Genomic DNA, 8,166 nt, shown 5'->3' on the forward strand with positions numbered 1-8,166 from the left:
CACCACATTTTGTTCAAATATTAACTATTTGGTAGGAATTAGGATGTTTCCCAAAATATATGCAAAGTATGAAAAAAAGGCTTCTTTCTAGTTAGAAATTTCAGTGCCTCACAATATTTGAAATTTTTATTACCTTTAAGTAGTTGTACAAAAGAGTTACAAAGCATTTATGAATTTAACAAAGCATTTTATGAATACAATGCATCTTGATCAAAGTCCCTTCTTTCAACATTCTCAACCATCCCTTCCTACCTACCCCTTCCCTCATTCTTCTTATATTTGTAGGATATACATTGGATTTTTGTCTGCATTTTCCCCTTTCTTATCTTCATTGGCCCACTTCTTTCCCCTTGACCCCACCCAAACCTTTTGAATGCTCTTTTCCTGTTTTTTTATAAACACTTTGTTTATAATTCCCTACCTTTTATTTCTCTATTGAGTGGAGGTAACAGATTTGTACTACTACACATCATCAAGAACCAGTCTGCAATGCTTGGTTTTAAACAATATATGAAAGAATGCATGTAAAACTGCTTTGTAAGCAGAAATACCATAACAGGACCAGGAAACATACAAGGCAGAAAATATATTAGGGATTTTATAATTATTATTGTTCACTAATAGGAATATTCAATTCTTACTTGATTTAATTGGAAGTCAGATCAGCATGCATTGTACTTACAAACTGTCATTGAATTGAAGAATATATAAGATAAGAATAAGTTAAGAATATATGATAAAATAAAAAATACAAAATAATTTAAAAATCTTGGTTTTGGTCTGGCTTCTGCAGGGATGCAAATATGGATTTACAATATAGTTAGAATACATTTTTTCAATTGCAATCAGCTTTTATATGTGGTACAGAGTCTTGAACCCTATTGATTTTACAGTCACCATATTTTGCTGTGGGATTTCTCATGTGAGAAGTTGAGGCATGCATTATGGGAACCTTCATTTAGATTATTTGATGGAATAGAATTTTCTCTGAATAAAATGCATTTAATATACATCATTTTACTATTTCCTATTGTTTTCAAAACCAATAAAGATAAAAGTGCTGATTAGAGAATCAGCAGTTTTATATTATGTAAATCCCAATGTTAGAGTAACTTTTAGTATTTAGTAATTTAAAGAATTTAATAAAATGGATAAATGATACCATTACATTTTTTATTGTAAAAATACCATACATGGGCAAGGTAATGAGTACATTTTTTATCAAACATTGTTGCGTCCTCCTTTGTTTCCCCTTACCATCCATTCCCTACCTCACCCCTATTCTTTACTATAAGAACCTTTGATAATTTTCTTAGGAATTGCCTTTTAGAAAGTTTAAAAAAAGACTTTCTGGATCACTGATACATAAGCTTCCTGAAAGTTTCATTTACAAATTCTGTAGTTATATGAAGTTGGAATTTAAAGTTAGCTCTATATTCAGTGAATTCTTTTGATAATATGTTTTGTATTGTTTTAGATAACTGTGTTTGAACTCAGAGCCCTGGCACTTTGCAGGCAGGTATTCTATGTATGATTTGAGCCACAATCTCAGCATTTTTTGTTTCCTTCCTTCTTTCCTTCCTCCCTCCCTTCCTTCCTTCCTTCTTTCCCTCCTTCCTTCCTTCTTTCCTTCCTTCCTTTTTCTTCCTTTTTTAAAAAATAGGGTCTCTTATTCCTTATGTTAGGACTGACCTGAAATGCTACCTACTATTTATACTTTCCATAGCTGGAATAAAGCCATAACTTCTCTTTCTTCCGTCCTCCGTCTTCCCTAATCACTTCCAATGTGACCGGTGGATTTGAAAGAGGTAATATATTATAGTTATAAATTATGTGACTATATTCACCTACATGGTTTCTTTGGTATATTTTCTCCTAATTTTTTAAACCCAAATCCTAAAACACATTTCTTAGCTAGCAGCTTTACTTTATGTGTGTATATGGGGCGGGGGGGGGGCGGAATTGAACATGGGGGCTGGGCACTGTCTTTGACCTTTGTTACTCAAGGCCAGCACACTTGATCCACAGGTCCACTTCTGTTTTGTTTTGGTTTGGTTTTAGGGCTTAGTTGGCCATAGGAGTCTCACAGACTTTCTTGCCTGGGCTGGCATTGAACTCTAATCCTCAGATCTCAGTATGACAAGTAGCTAGGATTACAGGAGTGAGTCACTACTGCCTGGTAGCACTACTGTGTTAAAAGTATAGTTCTCAACACCTCGCCAAACAATGTTATGCTTTAGTTATTATTTGATATCTACATTAGGGTAGGATTTTGTCTTCTCCATATGAGTGCATTAAGAATGAATCAAATGACTTTATGATGATTTATCAGCATTTATAATAACCAGAGCCTCTAGATCTTTGTATTACTGATTATACATCATATTGTAAGGGTTTATATAGTCTTCAAGGTCTACTTTTACAAAATAAACTGTTACACAGTCAGAACATTGACTTCAAGGATTCGTGTATTTTCAGGGATAGCATAATATTTTCTTTGAATGTATATTTTGTATCAGACACAGAGATCTTAAAATTAATGGATTTATTATTATACACACATACACAACAACAACAACAGTAGTTAGAATCTTAGAAGTCCTTTTCCATAAAGGAAAAAAATATATTCAGTATGCATAAAACAAAATTATAACTATGTTAAAATAGCTAGAAGTCTTCGATTTGATGATGAATGAAATGATGTTATATTGGCTGAAAGGAAAATTACTATTGACTATGAAGATGGGTTGCATGGTCTATGGATTGTAATGTTGCTGTACAGTAGATTGAAGTTTCAAAATAGTATTAGTCTTCTTTAAAGAGATAGACACAGCTGAATTAGGTGTCGCTTGCTGCAGTGAAGAACAAATGCAAAAAGAATCATATTTCATCAGACCTAGTCAACACCAGGAACATAAATAGAAATATAAGAGGTATGCAGGCAATGATTCATTTTGATAATCTGGCCCAAGAGAGACACATAGAGACAGCACACAGATCTAAGCTTCTACCAAAAGACAAATAGGACACAGAGGGTGGGAACCAGGATGACAGTGCAGCAGAGGTCACATCGATTTTCAGCAGCAGTTTTCACACAGATGAGATAACCCTGGACTCTATTTGGCCCATTGTTCATATCCTACCTGTCTCACAAGCAATAAATTTCCTACTCCTAGAAAACGGGCAGTAAAGAAGAAAGATTCTACTTATGACTTCTTATGATTAAGTTTCTGTGCTAACCAAACATGCTTTTCAGACCAAGGTCACATTGCATGTTAAGGTCTGTAATAGCCATAAGCTAGCAGAAGGATATTATGTTTCAGTGTACATGCATGGAACCTGAGGATATTCATCATGTTCCTTCCCCTTTGATTGAAATCTGCTACAAAAACGAATGATAAATCTACTAGAAATTGATTTCAATTTTTTAATGGGTCTTCCAATATCCAAATGGCATCTAAGTTTTGCTCAGAGTTCAATTAAGTCACTGTTGTGTAGAAGTGTATTATGCAAAGTTGAGAAATCCTAATTGGCAATGAAACTGAAATTAGGACAAAGAGCTGAAACATAGACTGTCAGTGAAATAAAAACATTCCTTTGTAACTACAAGAGAGTTTTGATTTTTTTATTTTAAAAGTCTAGCATTCAAAATGTGTATATTAATACCCTTATCAGCACCTATATCGAAATGATATAAACCAAAGGCAGGGACACTGCCATCTATTCAAGGACACAAACAACCTTTCCATTTATTGAAGAAAAGTGAAGATGGCTTTTATTGAGCCTGTTTGTTAAACCTGCTGTACTTGGGAATCCACTTAGAGAACAGGCTCTTTATTTTAATTTCTTGCTTAGGGCCCAGATGAATAGATGTAAAAGTTGACAAGAACATAATTTGTAGGGGAAAAAAGGATAAATATATGGTAAATACTCTGAATGGAAAAGTGCCCTTGAAAATTAAAGTGAAGGCTGCTAGAGACATTTTATATGACTCCAGTGTTTATTTTCCCACTTTCTTGTGGAGTTAAGTGTTTCTTCTTTCCTCTCAGCTTTGAGAATTGTAATACAAGAATAGAAACAGAACACAGCTGACTCACTGAGTAGTGGGGGGGGGGGAATGCAGCTACCTACCGGGTCATCAGTTTTATTCTTTAACAAGTAAATTATATTCCATTATTTGATTTGAGAGCTTTCCCTTAAATACAGCTGGCCCAAGGGAATCTCCTTTGTCGATGTCATTAGTATTACATTCAGCACAAGCAAGACACCTGCTTCCCTCTTCCAAACTAAGGAACAATAACAGCAACAAAATGACCAACTGCTGTGTAGTGAGGTGACCTGCATGAATATAAGGAAGTGTGCATAGTCTCAGTTGAACAATGACTCCTCAAGCATTGCCATTGTCAAATGTGGAAAAGAAAAAAATTCATCTCCTGTTACATTCTTTATGGAGATAAGAATATCACAAGCAAATGGAAATAGCTAATAGCAAAGAAATAGGAAATAAATTGAGATAGAATACTGTGAAAACCTATTCCAGTTCTTTTTTCTTTGAATCCTAGATTAGAAACAGCATAAAGTCTATTTTGTAAATTATGAATGAAAAATTAAATCACTATCAAGTATTATATCTAATAAAAGGCATACTTAGCAAAATGCCTAGCTTTTCTCATTATATTATTTTGGAACAGGTAACTACATTACAGAAGTAAGCAATGAAGCATGAGTTGTTATAGGCATAAATCGCTAACTCCTCCTAGACATTCAAAGAAAGATGACTATGCTCTGGAGAATGTATTCACATTACACAATCCACTCTCATCACAGAAGAGTATCCTCAGTGTTCTTAAAATTTTTACAGATTATTAGATTGCCAACATGAAAGTCTTCCCCACTCAAATTTGTGTTTTAAGAAACCTACCTAAACAATGCTAAAGAGATTTCAGTAATGACATGATTGTCAGATACATTATTATGTGCTCAGTTTGAATTTCCAATAGAGCAAATCATTTTTAAAATAGATATGTGCAAATATAGTCGATGTTTTATCCTTATAAAAATGATTGGTACATTTATCTGAAATCCAAGTTTTAGAGAGATGTTTTATTTACTAAATCTTTAAAAACACATCTCAGAGCCTTTAAAATGCTAACTGTAAATACCTTGTATGCCTCATTATATATTGTACACTTGTATCAAAACTGCACGCTGTATTTTTAAATGTGTAGACTTTATGTCAATTATTTTTTTAAACAAATTCTAAATACTCATTTGGGTTATAAGTTAAGAAAAACAACAAAACCACTGGAGCCAAGGATTCTGGAAAGTCAATGAACGCTTAATGCTTTGGATCCAAATTTTGTAATTTGCAAGTTCCTGGGAAAGTTACTTAACCTTTCTATGTCTCCATTCCCTTATCTACCTCTTAGGGTTGCTATCAAGATTAAGGAGCAACTCCACATAACATCTGGTACATTTCATTTTTGCAATGGGTCCACCTGTATCCCTTAAACAATTTGTTTTTTTCCCTTCCCCTCCACAAATTATACCAACGTCGTATACAATGAAAACAGGGGTTATACCGTGGGGGAAGGACATACAAAGCAACAAAGAAATCATCTTATAAATATGTTAGAAACAATAGCAAGAAAGAAAAAACAATTTGAGTCTTTATCACCTAACATCAACTTGTCTGACTGTTTCTGCTTGTCTCAGACATATACTAAAGGAACTTTACAACTTTGGCGAGGGAGGGGGAGAGGGAAGATGGGAGGACAAGGATGGTAAGGGGAAACAAAGGAGGAGGCAACAATGCTTGATAAGATACATACTCATTACCTTGCTCATGTAATTGTAAGCGCTCTGTAAAGTATTTTCACGATAAAAAATACATAAAAATAATTTTTAAAAAAGACTAAGGAGCTACTATTTGTAATGTTCATGTAACAATGACCCAAAGGAAATGCAATGCAGGTTTTTAAATGAACAAAAATGGGAAGTTTTGACAATTTGAATGATCTCCTCTTGCCAAATGTTCTCAGGGCAGCAAAATTGCCCCTCCTTAAGAACTGTTGATGTCCGTGTCTTCAGATGGGAAAATAAGATTGGCCTAAATGACAGTGAAGCCAAAGCCCAGCTCATTCAGTCATTACTTAAAAATGGGTCTTCCCCAACATGGTGCTTCATAAATTACCTTCTTGTATTCCAATGTCCCACTTTGGAAAACTTTCCATTTTTATTCGTTTAAAAACCTGTATTGTAAATTCTAAAGTTCGTTTTTCAATATAATGTCTTGTTTACAATTTAAGTGGGGAGGGCAGGAGGGGAGAGTGTAGTTGTGGAGATGGGAGGAAAGGGAGGGGAGGGGAAAAACAAAGGAGTAGGTAACAATGCTCATAGGAAATGTACTCATTACCTTACTCATGTAACTGTAACCCTTCCGTACACTATTTTTACAATAAAAATTCTATTAAAAACAAAACAAAACAGAAATTGATGGTGGAGGAAAGAGTAAGATCATGCTACTGACAACTCATGGTAGAGTCCAAGAATACTGAGGAATGTGTTAAAAGACAGGCCAGCCTTTCCCATCTACAACAAAATAGCATCTGGCCAAATATCAATATATATTGAAAACTAGTGCTCTAGATCAATAGAGGGAGAGCTCAATGACAAGTTAACTACATCTTCTTTTCTGCACTGAACTTCTACAGTTTAATAAGCTCAACCAGAATATGAGGCCCATGTATTGACTTATAACTAACGAATGTTTAGGATACTTTTGTTCTCAGCTCAGGGTCCTAGCCTTCCTTCTTCACTCAACTGTCATTTTGTTGGTGAAATTAATTATGTCCATACAATTCACATGCAATCTATATTTCTTTACTCACCTCCTAACATATCTTTTATAAATGATTTCGATTAAAAAATAAAATTACTTTTTTATTGTGAAAATACCATAGAGAGGTTACAATTAATGGGCAAGGTAATGAGTACATTTCTTACCAAGCATTGTTGCCTCCTCCTTTGTTTCCCCTTCCCATCTCCCCCTACTCCCACCCCCTCTCACTCCACCCCCCCGGCCAAAGTAGTAAAGTTGGTTTTTCGACATAACGCCTTGTATATCTCATTGTTGTAATGGGTCCACCTGTATCCCTATTAAAACGATTTGTTTTTGCCCTTCCTCTCCACAAATTATACCAACAATAAATACAGTGACGGTATAACACCTGCTCTCTTTATCTAATTTTATTGCATATTATATCCTACTACAATGTAACTTCCAAAAGATAAGGGACTTTTTGTTTTCTCATCACTATCTTCCTCAGAAAAGAAATTATCCTGCATCTACAACCATTGCAATGATTTGGAAAAGTAGATTGGGATTTTTTTTCATATAAAAATTATCAAGATTTTTTTTTTGTGAGAATACTGTACAGAGGCGTTACAATTACATGGGCAAGATAATGAGTACATTTCTTTTTTTTATTTTCCTGAGGTTTTTATTAAATTACTCAGAAAATAAACATTCAATTTATGTTTAGCATTACTATTAAAATCATGTTATATTTATTGATGTTATTCTTTATTTTCCTAAATTTTTACTTACACATTAATATCCAGCAATAAAAAGAGATGATTACTGTTTCACAAGTTTTTATGACAGTTGAATATATGGATGAGAGAGGCATACAAGAAATTTGGACTGAAAATAGATATGTGCAAGCTCTTCACATAAATAAATGATAGTTGAAGAAGCTGTGGGCATGTATGAAATAAACTAAAGAAACCAGCAAGGAAAGATAAGGTATGATTCTGGAAAGCACACAATTTTGAAAGAAAAAATAAACAAGGAAAATATGTAGCTTTTAGTAATAACTTTTAAAACCACAGACACATTTTGTTCCTTATTTATACTCTAAGGCATTTCAGTTAAGTTTATTTTACAAACTTAAACATGATTGACAATTAATACTAACTGGCTTCTGTCTTAGGTAAGCAATTATTCTAGCCAGGGGTATCTAGTATATGTATGAGTCAAGCAGAAAAGGTCAGATAATGTGATGTTAGGAAAATGAACCCTTAGATATGTATTTAAATGTTTTTTTTCTTTCATGCATTTGTTTCTAATGCATTTATAAGATTATTTCTTTGTTGCTTTGTATG

The 8,166-nt window shown here is 33.8% G+C and overlaps 1 protein-coding gene across 3 annotated transcripts in view; it reads right to left on the minus strand.

The window, feature by feature from the left end:
- The window catches only part of Dach2 (dachshund family transcription factor 2), a 564,773-nt gene that overhangs the window by 21,632 nt on the left and 534,975 nt on the right, over nucleotides 1-8,166 (minus strand). The gene's annotated exons all lie outside the window — the stretch shown is intronic.

This window comes from Dipodomys ordii, unplaced genomic scaffold, assembly GCF_000151885.1.
Source record: "Dipodomys ordii isolate 6190 unplaced genomic scaffold, Dord_2.0 Scaffold80, whole genome shotgun sequence".
In the NCBI taxonomy this organism is placed as follows: domain Eukaryota; kingdom Metazoa; phylum Chordata; class Mammalia; order Rodentia; family Heteromyidae; genus Dipodomys; species Dipodomys ordii.